The 15,622-nt window shown below is 50.6% G+C and overlaps 1 protein-coding gene across 3 annotated transcripts in view; it reads right to left on the bottom strand.

Moving 5' to 3' along the window:
* Nucleotides 1–3,356, bottom strand: part of RNF144A (ring finger protein 144A) — a 128,095-nt gene extending 124,739 nt beyond the window's left edge. The window contains exon 1 of one of the 3 annotated variants that reach the window (XM_070379076.1): nt 3,160–3,356. The gene's annotated coding sequence lies outside the window, so the exon portion shown is untranslated. The remainder of the gene's footprint in view (nt 1–3,159) is intronic. The other 2 variants (XM_070379077.1, XM_070379075.1) reach the window with 2 other exon arrangements.
* Between the last annotated feature and the right edge of the window lie 12,266 nt (nt 3,357–15,622).

Here is a 15,622-nt window from a genome sequence, read left to right as displayed (position 1 = left end):
AAGGCTAAATGAACATCCACTGCTTCCTGGTTTTCCAAAGTTAGACCCTAAGAAACTGCATATCACCTAGTTGGCACAGTTCATCACGCCAGCCAGGAACTTATTTTTCTCGTAACACTCTATCCAGCTCATCAGTTTGCTCCTTAGAGAAAGTCCTGCTCTCTCTGTACCTACAGGCTAATCAGGAAACACCATCAGATCCAGGCTTTAAACTCCAGGAAAGAAAGAAGATACAGACTCTCATCATCAAGGAATGACCCTCTTCAAAGCCCCATCTCTCAACTTATCATCTCTGAAGAAAACCATTTGTCTGAAACTGATACATATATATAAATATTTACATATATATAATTTTTTATCTTGCAAAATTTCTTAAAGATGGTTGCATTGTAAAGACTGATGCTCCTGGAAGAGACCTTTAAAGCAGCACATTCTTATATCCAGATCTGGACGATCATTTAGACCAACATCTTAGTTCCACAGTGGGGGTCAACTGGGGCCACACGAGGTAGTTAAGACACTTGCTCAAGGTCACAGAGCTGGGTTCGAAAGTTGTACAGGCTCTGTCCTTCAGCCGAACTCCCCAGCAGGTATATGAACAGTTGCTTCCATTTAATTTCTTCATCTAATTAAGAAAAGGTGTCCATGAGTGTCAGTGATGCAGAAACAAAGGAGAGAGGAGACTGCTTCCAGAAATGATGACCTCAGATGACTTTTCATCTCAAAGAAAAGAACCTTCAACTCAATCCTTGGACCTCGAAGGTAGGAAACTCCCCCAAGTGAGTGTCGACAGGGTCCATCTTCCGTTGAAGTATTCCATTCTACTCACAGCCTCCTGGCTGCCCCTGACTGTCCACACCCCAGGGACCCAGGGCAGGTCCTCGCTTGACCAGATCCCCTGGAAGAATCACCTGGAGTGGCTCCAGACCAGCAGACCCCAAGGGCAGCAGACACGTCTCCATCCTCCAGTTTAAGCATGGAGCCAGAGAAAGAACAGCAGACCATCAGGAGGGCTGGTGCTGGGCCCAAGCTGGCCACGGCTCTCTTTGTGGCCGCGCCCCTGACCTCCCCCTCCAGTCCACAGTGTCCTCAGTCACAATGGGCGGCTGGACTGGGGATCTGTGATGACCAGTGAGCTGTGATGCTCACTCTCCGTGTGGACAGACTTTCCCTGTTTCCACACCAGAGAGAGACAGGCTCCTAAGAGGGAGGTGAAATTTGCACAAAAGAAGGCAGTGGGGCCAAACCATGAACCACAGTGGAAAACACAGGCGACGTGGCTCCCGGCGTCTGGCCGAATGGCACATTCATCCCGCTGAATGCCAGCAGCGTCCACTGAAGTGTGGGAGGTCCCTTCCGAGTCCCAAACCACATGGAGTCCACAGGCCAAGCCCTGTACTTGGGCAAGGATCTGGGTGCGATGAGCACACTTGATTAAAGCCAGGGCGCTGGACAAGCTTATAAAGCACAGGAGTTTGAAAGTGCTCGTGCAGGTCTCAACACCCACATCTTTCAGGCCCCTGGGAGCCCACACCATCACCCACTGGCCACAGCTCTACCCCCAGCATCTGACTGGTTCACCTGTTTCCCTTCCAAGGATCCTGACATTTGAACCAGAGCTTCGTTTTACACAAACTTCCGAACTCCAATGGTGCTGGATCTGGAAAACTCCCCTCCCATTAAAATCAGGTTGTTTGCATCTTGCTTCTTCCTGAGGTTCTCAAGCCCTGCCTGACCTTTGATGAGAAGTACCAGGGGGACTACAAGCCACACCTTCCACAACAGACCACCCCTCACAGCCACCTTCCCCACTCTCAGTGGGGGTCCAGCCCACTCTCTGAACCATCCAGAACCATCTATGGCTCCCACTGCCACAGGATCAAGGCCATAGGTTGGCCTGGAATTCAACATTTCACCATCTACCCCTATCTGACCACACTAGTCATAATTCCTTTGCACTCTCTAGAAACTAATAAAAGTAAGATTTGAAAAGGCACTAGAAACCCTTAGAAGACTAGGAAAAGGGGATCTCAGTTCCCTCTCCTGAGAACCTGCTCTCGGCACCATCCCAAAGGGACCACATCCAAGGAGCACACGGGCTGCACGTCCGAGGGTAAGGTCAAGGTACACATCTGTGTCCCTTCTCCCTTCCTCCTCTGGCCAGTTCCCTCTGGCCACCCAGAACCTGTCCCACCTCCAAGCTCTGACTCAATTCCGTCTTCACCAGCAGTCCAGACCCTCCTTCCCCGGCCTCTCCCTCCTGGGAAGTCCCAGGGTTCTCAGGCAGGCAGTCCTCACCTTGCTCTCTGGATCTCACACTTTCTTTATCCACAGGGCTAATCTGCCCTGCCCCTGGCCAGATTGCCTGGAATGCGTCCTTATCAGATCCCCAGGCCCCACTCCTGGGAAAGGGCTTCCTTCCCACCATCAAAGCAAGAATTGAGTCTGTTTCCAGTTCGGAGACCAGATCCCAGGACAGGACCCCCTGGGGATAGTCCTCTGGGTTCCCTCACCCAGCCTTAAGGCCTGGCAGGAGGCCAGCACAGGCTATTTGTTGACTGGGCTTTTTATGATGATTGTGCCTGTTCGCTGGGAAGAGGGCAGGGAGAGAGAACTTTTGGAGCTGGACATCTACGAGATGATGAGGGCGCAGTGAGTAACCCCTTCTTCCTCGGGACCTGATCGTCCAGCTTCGCAGGAGGCCCAGAGCTGGGTGCCCAGGACAGTGCAGGGGAGCTGGGGAGCCTGCTGGAGGGTAGGATGGGGGGTGGGGGGTGGCAGACAACTTTCTGCGCGCCCCTGGGGAGGGGACGGCTTGGAGGGACGCGGGCGGCCGCGGTCCCGGGAGCCGGGATGTGCACCCCGGAGGACGCGGCGCCGGCCCACCGCGGCCGGGCTGACCTGCCCGCCTCCTGCCCGCGCCCCGCCGGATCGCCCCAGCCGGACCCCATAGGCCGCCCCCGCCGCCCCGGGGACCCGCCGGAGCGCCGGGACGCGGCGGCACCCTGGCCACCCAAGGGCAGGGCCGGGAAGGCGCCCCTGGCGGGGATGGATTGGCCGTCGCCGCCGCCGGATCCGCTCGGCACGGCCACCTCCCCCGGGGCCCTCGGCCGCGCCCGCCCGGGCGAGGCCGACACAAAGGGGCCGCGCGTCACCCACCTGATCCCGCGCGTCCGGGGCCCGGGGGGGTGGGGGCCGCCGCTCCTGCTCGGCCGCGGGCGGGGCTCCGAGCACCGAGGTCCGCGGTCCGAGGCTGGCTGTCCGCGCCGCCCCGCGCGGAGCCGCCCTTTATTCCCGCCCGCCCTCCAGCCGGGGCGCGCGGCCCGCGGGGGGAGACTGGGCGGCGGCGCCGCGCGGCACAAAGACGCGGGGCGCACGGGCTCGGCCCCCGCCCCGCCCGGCGCGCAGCGCCCCCTGCCGCCCGCGCGAGGCCAGCGGGGACCCAGGCTCCCCCAGGACCTCCCGGACCTCAAGCTGCCCGGAGGAACGCCGCGGCCTCGGTTAGGTGGCAGCCAGAAGACGAGGGCCCTGATGTCGACGCTCGGGGGCACAAAGACCGGCAAGCTGGGAGAGGAATGGGGGACCCAAAACAGTCTTAGCGCGGCGATAGAAAGAGAACCGGCCGGGCCGCTTCGGACCAGATCCGGGCTCCCGGAGCCTGGGCTCCATGCCCTGGCGGTGGGGACCGTGCGTAAAGGCTGAGGGCCTTTCTAAGCTAGCATCTCATCAACGCGCCAAAGGTCTTTGCCTCCCGGTACCTGACCTGCTGGACGGATGGAGCCCCGGGCTCGTCTGGTCCTTCGGCTCTGTGGATTCCCGAGTTCCAGTTCTGGGCTGTTGACTTCCTCTGCCTTACGGTTTCGAGCTTGTTAGAGCCAAAGGTATTTGAAGGTATAATTTTCCTGTAAGATTTCTCCTTGCCACTCCCCCTAATAACTAGAAGTTACACAGGTATTTAATTCTGTCTCCAGCATGCGTACCTGAACAAGACCTACTGATGGGTATGAAAGAATGCCCCCTTCAATACATAGATTCTTCTCCCGAAGTATGGGAAAACCCACCCTCACCGCTTTCGTCCTTAACACCACACCCTCCAGTGTTGACTCTGCAGTCTAGTACCATCACCTAATGGGTCCAGTGACCTTAACTGAGCAAGTTAGTTAACTTCTTTGTGTTTTGATTTTCTTATCTGAAAACTACTAATGGTCATAGAGGTCATAGAGATCTTGGCAGGGATTAAATAAGGAAAATAAGCAAAGAGCAATCTCAACATAACTGGAAAATTTTAAGGATTTCATAATCCTTAGCTGTATTTTGTCTCATTTCCCCCCAAACTACAATATTAGCTATCGTGACACTGCATAATTTATCTTTCCCTACTACATACACATCTTTAAAAATAATAATAATAATAAATCTGTCTCATCTACACTGAGAAGTTATTCTGGTAACTTCTTAAATATGAATTCCTCCCCAAATATGAATGAGCGCTTCTGATGTCTCTGTCAAATTCTTTGTATAAATGTCATCATTCAAGAAAGAAGGCACAATGGGAAGAATTCTAACGACACTTGGTTACCCCAGCCTCTCACCAGAAGATGAAAATGGTTCTGCATAAAGGCCTGAGCTTCACAGAAAATATATTCGGCCCTTCTGTACAGGGGTTGTGGAGCCAGGAAAGCACTGTGTGATACTGCTTATGAATGAAGGGATGGATGGATGAGAGCAAGTATCCGGGGAAGTGATGAATGTGTCCACAAGGATGCAGATGCTTCTGTAGATTACCAGGGGCGTGGGAATCAAGCCTGGGGGAGGGGGAAGGGGGGAGGTTGGCAAGGAGAGGGTTGATGTACAAAACCAACCTCTTATCCAGTTGTGTCATTGAGCCTTTGTGTCTCTTGCAAGTGCTTAAGCAGTGATGTGACTGTGTGTGACTGTGTGTGTGAGGTCATTCCCATGTTTGTTTGTCTTTGTTAACCTGCTTGTTGTTGGGGCGACGGGGAAAGATGACATCATCATTGATAACACAGTTTGCAGCAGGCCATGCCCTGAATTTCATGTCTCAAGACTTTTCTCTATGAAGTCTTCCTAACCCATCACTGCTCCCCATCTCCAGATGTCTGGAGTTGTGTAATAGTTCATTTGTCTCCATGGCATCTGTTAGACTTCATGTTTTGAATATTTACTGTCTGATTATTAGGTCATAAGAGTCTGTAGATGAGAAATGAAGTAAATTTTCTATTGAGTTTCCAGAGGGTCTTGGGCATAGTAAGTGCTCAGTAAATGTAGATGAGTCCTCTGCCCTGAGCTGTGTCCTTCCTAGTTCTCTCCAATGAGCTGCCTGCATCTCTCAAGGTCACATCCACCCATCACTGATTGATTTTCAGTCCATTCCTCTCATGGCTGTCAACCGTCTCACCCAGACGTTTGTTGTGTCAAGCTCATTTTTAAAAATACCCACTGTTGCTAAGCGCTTGTGCCTGTAGGCAACATGACTCATCGTTCTGAAGAAGCCCCTTGTTGATTATCTACTGAGGGCAAGGTTTTGTGCTAGGTTGTTGCCAGGGAGTCAATGCCCCAGCAAAGGGTCCAGAGGCTGGAGAAATGGAAGTCCATCAGGAAGTTCCTTCTCTAGCTACAAAACTGAGTGAAGATCAAGATTCATTCGGTGGCTTAAGTTTAAACCTTTTCAGGCAGTGGAGTTTGCATGGGTTCATAATCACACATTCTGAAAGTCCAAAACATTCACATTTCTTTAATTTTTAAAATTGCCTTAAATTCAGTTCCTTATTTCTGGAGAGAAGCAGGCAATTAAATGTCAACTATTGCTCTGATTGTCTCTCCCTGGAGGCCCACAGGTCCCTGGGGGTTTTACGGTGTTGGGATCTAGGGTGTAACCCTTCATGCTCAGCCCATCTCCCTATATATCTAGCAGCTCCTTCCCTGAGTCCTGGGTCCCTTCCAAGCAGGCTACGCTCAGTTTCTCTTCCAGGGGCCCAGCTTCCCAGGTGGGCTAGAAAGCTGCAAGTTTCCTCACCTCTCAGAGTGATGCAAAGTCTCTGCTGCTCTCAGGGACTCTTGGGAAAGCTTTTCTTGTCCAACCCCTGCCTCCATTCCCACAAACACCTCCTCTCTTTCTTTCCCAGCCTTGTTGTTGTTCAGTTGCTAAGTCGAGTCTGACTCTTTGCAATTCTATGGACTGCAGCATGCCAGGTTTCCCTGTCCTTCACTATCTCCCGAAGTCTGTAGTAAAATATCCATTGAGTTGGTGATGCCATCCAACAATCTCATCCTCCACTGCCCCCTTCTCCTCCTGCCCTCAGCCTTTCATAGGACTTCGCTGGTGGGCTCAGATGGTAAAGAATCTGCCCACAATTATTAAGGAAGAAAAAATAAAATTTAGGAAAGATAACACATGGAAAGGGGGAAATTCATCCTTATAAACACGTAGAAAGAGCGCTGCTAGGGGTGAGTTGGGCTTCCCTCATAGCTCATTCAGTAAAGAATCCACCTGCAGTGCATGAGACCCTGGTTCAATTCCTAGGTTGGGAAGATTCCCTGGAGAAAGGATAGGCTACTCACTCCAGTATTCTTGGGCTTCCCTGGTGGCTCAGCTGGTAAAGAATCTGCCTGCAATGCAGGAGACCTGGGTTCAATCCCTGGGTTGGGAAGATGCCCTGGAGAAGGGAAAGGCTATCCACTCCAGTATTCTGGCCTGGAGAATTCCATGGACTGTATAGTCCATGGGGTTGCAAAGAGTCGGACACGACTGAGCGACTTTCACTTTCAGGGGTGAATTATGTCTCCAGATTCACAGGTTAAAGTGTTAGCCTACCCCTCCTCCTGACATGAACTCGTATGGAAATAAGGTCCTCGAAGATGGAATTAGTTCAGATGAGGACATTCTGACTCAGTGAGGACATAGACTCAATGAACATCAGTTTGAGAAACTCCGGGAGTTGGTGATGGACAGGGAGGCCTGGCTTGCTGCAGTCCACGGGGTTGCAAAGAGTCGGACACGACCGAGCAACTGAACTGAACTGAACTGAGGACGTACTGGAGAAGAGTGGGCCCTAATCCACTATGACGGGTGTCTTCATACAAAGGGTAAATTTCAAGGGACTTCCCTGGGGGTCCAGAGGCTAAGACTCCATGCTCCCAATGCAGGGAGCCTGGGTTCCACCTCTGGTCAGGGAACTAGGTACCACAAGCCACAACAAAGAGTTTTCATAAAAAAAAATAAATAAGAGTTTTCATGCCACAACTCATCCTGAGTTGTGCAACTAATAACTGGCATAGCTGAATAAATAAGTTAGAAACAAATATTAAAAAAACAAAGGGTAAATTTCAAAACAGATACATAAAGGGGGCACTCTGGGAACATGAAGGGATGGAGATAAATTAATTTATGGAGATAAATTAAGCATCACCGAAGATTCCACCTGACCCCTGGAAGCTAGGAGAAGACCTGGAACAGCTTTCAGGTTCCTCTCAGCCCTCAGGAGGAACAAACCTTGCTGGCCCCCTAATCTCAGACTTCTAGCCTCCATAACTGTGAGACAGTAAACTTCCATCGTTTAAGCCACTGGGCCAATAGTATTTTGTTTCAGCACCCCCCAGCTCACTAAACAAACAGCTAGACAGTGCCCATGTGTGACTACAATTTAGAGAATAATTTCATAACAAAAATAAAAACATCATCAAAGGTCATAGCTGCTGCTGCTGCTGCTGCTAAGTCACGTCAGCCATGTCCGACTCTGTACAACCCCGTAGACAGCAACCCAACAGGCTGCTCTGTCCCTGGGATTCTCCAGGCAAGAGTACTAGAGTGGGTTGCCATTGCCTTCTTTAAAGTTCGTAGAGTATGTGCTCATAAGATTTCCATGCTAGTAAAAGAGCAAAAATATTTTCCAGACACCTCTCAGGAAATAGAGACATTTTCTCTCTTATTCACCACTAAGCCCAGCACAGTAAGAACAGGTTCTGGGCACTTAATACATATTTGTTGAATAAAATAGGTGTATCTTGTCTTCTAGTGTTCTCTGCTAACTTGTCCTTCTACATGGCTCCGATGCAAAGGCCATGGATGCTACATAAACATTTAGACCAGAGAGAAAGTTTCATCTCATCTTTTCATGTCACACACAGAAACACTGAGGTTGAAAGTGGTCCTTGAAGTTCCCAAGTTCACTGCCAACTAGTGACATACACGGTGCTGTTACTTGCTGTTACTCCAGGTTCTTGGCCAATTCAGTTTTACTACATTGCTTTTCTGGAATAATCAATAGGATATGACCCTTGTGGCTTGACAGAATTTTAAAAGGTTTCCCCAACTCTCAAGGAGTGATTAAGTTATATTCAACATTAGATGAACTTAACTATGGGCAGAAAGTTGATGCTCACTGAACACCCATGTGCTACTGCACAGGTCCCAGCCCCTTGCAGTTAGGAAGGGGCATGTGACTCGTTTCGTTCACTAGACAATCAGCAAGACTGTCACTTCTGGGCTGAGACAGAGAGAGGAATTTCAAGACCTCTAACTGGCCTGGCCGGTCCCCATTACAGTAACCACACAGCCACCCACTGCGATGGTTGGACTCTACAGCGAGGTCAGCCTGAGTCCTTGGATTGTCTCCTGTGGGGACAATTCCCAGGAGACATACACGCCCGTGTTAAGCTATGGGAGTCTAATCTATACTTACTCATGCATTTGCTCCATACTGCTTTTGCTGTTGTTTAGTCGCTAGTGACATGTAGTGAAAGTCACTCAGTTGTGTCCAACTCTTGCAACCCCATGGACTATAGCCTGCCAGGCTCCTCAGTCCATGGGGATTCTCCAGGAAAGAATACTGGAGTGGGTTGCCATTTCCTTCTCCAGGGGATCTTCTTGACCCAGGAATCAAAACCAAGTCTCCTGCATTGCAGGCAGGTTCTTTACCAACTCAGCTATGAGGGAAGCCCTAAGTCATGTCCAACTCTTTACGACCCCATGGACTGTAGCCCACCAGGTTCCTCTGTCCATGGGGATTCTCCGGGCAAGAATACTGGAGTGGGTTGCCATTTCCTCCTCCAGGGCATCTTCCCCACCGAGGGATCAAACCTACGTCTCCTGCGTTGATAGGCAGCTTCTGGACCCACTGAGCTGTCGAGTCACAGTCACTCTCCTGGGTCTTAGGGAAAGTCAAAGCGCAGTGTCAGGGAAGGAAAGTAAGTCATCAAGTCTTAGATGAACCTCTGTTTGAAGCAAATGGCCAGCTGTCGGTGAACATGAAAACCTGAAAGGAACTGAGGATCAGAGAGGCAGAAGGCAACATCAGGAGGAGCTCCTTTATCTGGGGTGTGACCATGTGCTGTAACGTCTTTTTTTTGTTGTGTAAGTCACTCAGTTGTGTCCACATGTCCATTCTGTTTGTGACCCCATGGACTATACAGTCCATTGAATTCTCCAGGCCAGAATACTGGAGTGGGTAGCCTTTCCCTTCTCCAGGGGATCTTCCCAACCCAGGGATTGAACCCAGGTCTCCTGCATGGCAGGCAGATTCTTTGCCAGCTGAACCACCAGGAAAGCCATCTGTAAAGTCTTACAGGTCATTAAAATATAGGCTGAGGGTGCACGGAATGGCTGCTCCGTCCTCTGCACAGGGCTTGGGTGAGGTTCGGCAGATTGATGCTGTGGTTTGTTGACCAGATCTGCCTACAGAACCAGAGGCTCACCCCGGGCTGCTGGCATGCCAGGTACCAACAGTTCACTTCCTGGGAATCATCTTTTGCCAGAGGAAGCTACCTCAGCCAGATTTCTGGAGGCAGTGCTTCTGATCATTGGTCCACTGGGAATTAAAGGCCTGCCCAGCTGCCTTAACTCCAGACAGTCCTGAAGAGTCCCAGCGGCTGCAGCTCTCTTCAGCCTCATCCCAGGCCCTCTACTCCCCACTCTCCCTGGGAGCCCCTTGGAGAGCATCCTGCCAGCAAACACCAGGTGTCAGATCTGCTTCCCTGGGGGGCTGACCCCTGGACACAGGGCCGTGCGGGAGGAGCCCAGCACAGCCACACAGACGGAGCCAGGGCTCATCAGGAGGTTCATCTGGTTTGGTGAGGACTGGAAATGAGGGTGGAAGTGGGTCCCGGGAGCCAGGATCCACGGGGCCTTGGGTACCACCTGTGGATGGACAGTTCTGGGGAACCTGGGAGTAAGAATAGAACTGGTGGGAGGTGGGAAGGCCCCTATGGTGGAGGGTGATTGCCAGGGCGCCCAGTCATGTGATTGGAGCGTTAGAACTTTCAGTCCCAACCTCAGACCTCCAGAAGGGGGAGTACAATCACCAGTGACCAGTAATGTCACTGGTGAGAGACCTTTGGAGACTTTTGTTTGTTTGCTTCTAAGAACCATTTCGGAGAAGGCAATGGCAACCCACTCCAGTACTCTTGCCTGGAAAATCCCATGGACAGAGGGGCCTGGTAGGCTGCAGTCCATGGGGTCGTGGGGTCGCACAGAGTCGGACACGACCGAGGGACTTCACTTTCACTTTTCACTTTCATGCACTGGAGAAGGAAATGGCAACCCACTCCAGTGTTCTTGCCTGGAGAATCCCAGGGACGGAGAGCCTGGTGGGCTGCTGTCTATGGGGTCGCACAGAGTCGGACACGACTGAAGCGACTTAGCAGCAGCAGCAGCAAGAACCATTTGACTTGTTTGTGCGTGCATGCTTAGTCGCTCAGTCGTGCCTGACTCTTTGTGACCCCATGGACTCTCTGTAGCCCACAAGGCTCTTCTGTCCATGGGATTCTCCAGGCAAGGATACTGGAGTGGGTTGTCTTGCCCTCCTCTCCAGGGGATCTTCCCGACCCAGGATCAAACCCATGTTTCCTGCATTGGCAGGTGGGTTTTTTACCTCTGTGCATCCTGAAAAGCCCTGACCTGCTCGTATTTAACTCTTACTCTGCTATGATTTTTAAAGCTACTTTATTTTAAGGAGCTTATTCAATCCCGTGAAGTGCTCTATCCCTGGACAGTCTGGGGTCCTCTTCTAATATTTTGGAACTCGGTTCCCGGCTGTTGCTTTGGTGTCTCCTCCATGACTCCGTCTGGATCAGGGTGGGTGCCTGACCTGAGCTCTCAAACTCCCCGCACTCTCCGTGTCTGTGGCCCTGGCACCAGGACTGATCGCCAAGTTAGGATGGAAGAACTCAGCTTCCTTCTCCCTCTTCTGCCCTCTGGCATGTGTATGAAGATCTGTATCAATTCTCTATCTCCCCTTTTCCTTCCTCTCCCATGTCATATGTGTTGATGAATGTTAGATATCAGGCTGTATTTCTGAGAATCTCGTGTTATCACAGGATCTCGGGGTAAGGCCTCGTCTCATTTCCCCGAAAGAAGACACACAGTCACAACATCTTATCAAGAGAAGGTGCCACAGACTCCAGCAAACAAGCACACACCAACCGAGCAAAACCCAAAGATGCAGAGTCGGGGTCTCCTGGGAGTGAAGAGGCATGGGGAGCAGCCCCTCTCAGAGCCTGGAGCCCTGGGCACCCTCCCCAGTGTTACTGACTGGCAGTCTCTCTGCCACGTGAGGGCAGGCCAGCAGGAACTCATTACCTGGAGCTGGCTCAGCTGTCACCTTGATCTTGGGCTTCCAGCCTTCAGAAATGAATGCCTGTTGTTTGCGGGGCCCCCAGTCAGTGGTGAATTAATAAGGCCACCAGAGCTGACATGCCACAGGTCAGGGCGGTGCAGACAAGACTGCAGTCAAGTGACATCTGAGTTATGCTGGAAGGAGCGACAAGGTGTATTTTTTACCTTGTAAAAATACACAGCTCCCCCTTCACGCACACACATACACACACACACACACACACACATGTCTTGTAACATCTTATGGGAAGGAGTTCTAGCAAAGTTCACTACAAAGCAAACCCCAAGAAAGAATTGACTAGTAGAGGCCAGTCTACTCAGACACAGAACAAATGGGGATTCAAGGTGAGATATGCTTTATCAATTCAGTTCAATCTTTCAGTCATGTCTGACTCTTTGCAACCCCATGGACTGCAGCATGCCAGGCCTCCCTGTCCATCACCAACTCCTGGAGCTTGCTCAAACTCATGTCCATCAAGTCAGTGATGCCATCCAACCATCTTATCCTCTGTCATCCCCGTCTCCTCCTGCCTTCAATCTTTCCCAGCATCAGGGTCTTTTCTAATGAGTCAGCTCTTCACATCAGGTAGCCAAAGTATTGGAGCTTCAGCTTCAGCATCAGTCCTTCCAATGAATATTCAGGACTGATTTCCTTTAGGATGGACTGGTTGGATCTCCTTGCTGTCCAAGGGACTCTCAAAGAGTCTTCTCCAACACCACAGTTCAAAAGCATCAATTCTCTGGCACTCTTATAAGAAATGAATATTTGGTCTTCACCCTCCTTCCTAGTACAGAGCTCCAAAAACCCATGGAATTTCCTAAGTGATGATGGTACTGCCCTGGGTTCCAAGATTCTAGTCGATAAAAATTGCTGAGAGGCCAGATGAGGAATTCAGGTGGGGCTTTACGGGGACTCATGCTGCAGCAGGAGGGAGTGAAGACAAGTAACAAGTTCCCTCGTTCACTCCCCAAAGGGGATGAGCTGGTCTCTTAAATAGGATGAGGATGGGGGCAGACGGGTGGGTCAGGAAGGAGGGGGTGGCTTGGATGGGCAGTGCACCCCTTGGGGGTGCTGCCTGCAGGGGTCACGCACAGGACACTCCTGTTTTCTCCCAGCTATGGAAGCAGCAGCTGGACATTGGCCTTTGTGTATTGTGTCCGTCGTTTGCCCCAGTTGTGCAAGTCACAGTTGCTTTTAGCCCCTTCTAGTTTCTTCACATCCTGTTGCCCTAGGAGACATTGGTCCGAGTGCAAGCTCTCCAGGAGGGGGACAAAGGGTTCCTGGTCCCAGGTCCCAGCCTCTCTCAATGACATGAATACAGAGGTCTTTTACTATGGTACAAAGCAGACTTTGGGCAGGCTCTAGGCCACCTATGGTGGAGGGTGATTGCCAGGGCATGAGATTGGAGCGTTAGAACTTTCAGTCCCAACCTCAGACCTCCAGAAGGGGGAGTGCAATCACCAGTGACCAGTGATGTCATGCTACAGAATGAGTCCTCCATAAAACCCAAAGGGACCAGGTTCAAAGTGCCTCTGGGTTGGTGAACAGGTGCAGATTCAGAGTGACTGGTGCCCCTCCACAGGGCATGAATGCTTTGTACCCTTCCCCCACACCTCGCCCTCTGCAATTTTTTCTTCCAGCGGCTATTCCTAAACTGCATCCTTTCATAATAAACGGGTAACCTAGTAAGTACGGTGTTTCTCTGAGTTCTGTGAGCTCATCTAGCAGATTAATCCAACCCTAGGAGGGAGTTCTTGGACCCTTCGACATAGCTGGTCAGTCAGTGAGAAGCACAGATGATAACCTGCAGTTGTGATGGGCATCTGTATTGGGGATGGGGAAGTAAGGTGCCCTCTGGTGGTACTGAGCCCCTAACCCATAGGATCTGATGCTGGGTGTGTGCTGTGCTATCATATCTGACTCTTTACTACCCCATGGACTGTAGCCCGCCAGGCTCCTCTGTCCGTTGGATTCTCCAGGCAGAAATACTGGAGTGGGTTGCAATGCTTTCCTCCAGGGGATCTTCCCGACCCAGGAATTGAACCTGAGTCTCTTATATCTCTTGTATTGGCAGGCGAGTTCTTTACCACTAGTGCCACTTGGGTCTGATGCTACCTCCAAGTAAAGAGTGTCAGAACTGAGCTGAAGCAGAAGGGCTGCCGTCTATGGGGTCACACAGAGTCGGACACGACTGAAGTGACTTAGCAGCAGCAGCAGCAGCAGGACATCACGCTGATATGGGAAAATTGCTTGCTGGGGTGGAAAAAACTCACACATGGGAATTGAGGGTAGAATCAGACAAGGACAAGCCGAGATGGCCCGGATTAAAATAATAAATCACTTTTTTGTTCATTTCCCCAGATCCTCCAGGAATGAGTTTGCCCAGAGAACTTTTGTTTTTATTATTATATGTATATTTTCTAGATAAAGTGAATTCCCAGAACACGAGTTGTACTCACATTCGTAATCAAATTTGTAAACAATTCAAAACCCAAATCTGGTGTGTTTTTTTTTTTCCAAATTAACTGAGGCTTTTAGGATACCATTGAATCTCTTCTCATCTTTTCATGTGAATTGTCAAGAACTGGCTGTTCTCATTAAAGTATAAGAATGCCCGTTGGTTTTAAAATCCTTCAGAAGCTATGTGGAAAATAAAATTGAGTAAGAACTCAATTCTATTAAAAATATGCACTCCTGGAAATATGCATGAAATGAACTAGCAGTTGCCTCTGGGCCACTGTAATTATGGGTAATTTTTATTTTCTTCATTTTGCTGTGTTCTGTTTCTCAAATATTCTCCAAATGCTTATTTGTCTTAGAATCATGGGGGGAGCATGTGGTTAAAAAGCCTTTCTCATCTTTCAAACCCAACTCAATGGCATCTGAGTTGAACTTGCTATGTGGGCTTTCTGTGGAATTTCCCATTCTTTGCCACTGACTGGAACAGCAGACGCCAGCAGAGACTTGACGCTGGGTTATGCACCCCAGACATGGCTGCCTGTGTCCTGGCCACAAGGCTAGACAACCTGGGCTGCCTTCTGAGTCCCCTTCACTGTCCTCAAGCCCCTGGATCTGATCCCTGTCCTGGGGGCTAGAGCCCAGGGTTGGCCTGACTAGTCCAGTGTGGGCAAAAATAATGAGGCCATATCCTTCCTGAAGAAGTGAGTAAAGTGAAAGTAAAGTCATTCAGTCGTGTCCAACTCTTTGCAACCCCATGGACTGTAGCCTACGAAGCTCCTTTGTCCATGGAATTTTCCAGGCAAGAGTACTGGAGTGAGTTGCCATTTCCTTCTCCAGAGGATCTTCCCCACCCAGGGATCGAACCCAGGTCTCCCACATTGCAAGAAGACACCTTTACCATCTGAGCCACCACGGAAGCTCAGGAAGTGAGTACTTACAACTGAAGATTAAATGCAATGAAATGTCTGAGAAAATGCCCCATGTCCAAGAAGGGCCAGTCTGAGTCTGGAGGGTATGGGGTGCGCATTGGAGCTGGGGTTGTAGAACTCTTGACTCCAAGGGCTGGGAAAGGCAGGCCTGGCCTGAGGCATCTGAGGGGCAGGGACTGAATGGGCAGCTCAGAACCGGGTGCTCCGAACGGTTCCGTGCCACCTGGGACTCTGGGTGCCAGGCTCCCGCTCTGCAGACTGCAGACCCTGTGATATTCAGAACAGTGAAACAGCGGCTCTGCGACCACGCAAATCCTGGGCTGCTGCTATTCCTGCTGCCTGTCTACAGGAATTCATTCCTTCCAAAGGGATCAAGTTCAGGACACCAGGCCCCCCAGATGCTGGCTTTCATTTAAAACAAGAGGAGTCCTTTCCCCAGTGGCTCTTCTCTGCTCCATCTTGTTGCCAGTGGGGCTGTCTGAAATGTGCTCATTAATTGTTGGTAACTTTGTTGATTTTTAAAGCGTACTTGCCTTAGCAATAGTGGTTTGTAAAAGCCTGCAATTACTTAAACACACACCAAGGAGAGACTGCATTACA

The sequence above is a fragment of the Bos mutus genome, chromosome 11 (assembly GCF_027580195.1).
Source record: "Bos mutus isolate GX-2022 chromosome 11, NWIPB_WYAK_1.1, whole genome shotgun sequence".
NCBI lineage: Eukaryota > Metazoa > Chordata > Mammalia > Artiodactyla > Bovidae > Bos > Bos mutus.
The sequence above is the reverse complement of the archived record's forward strand: the minus strand, read 5'-3'. Positions and strand labels throughout refer to the sequence as shown.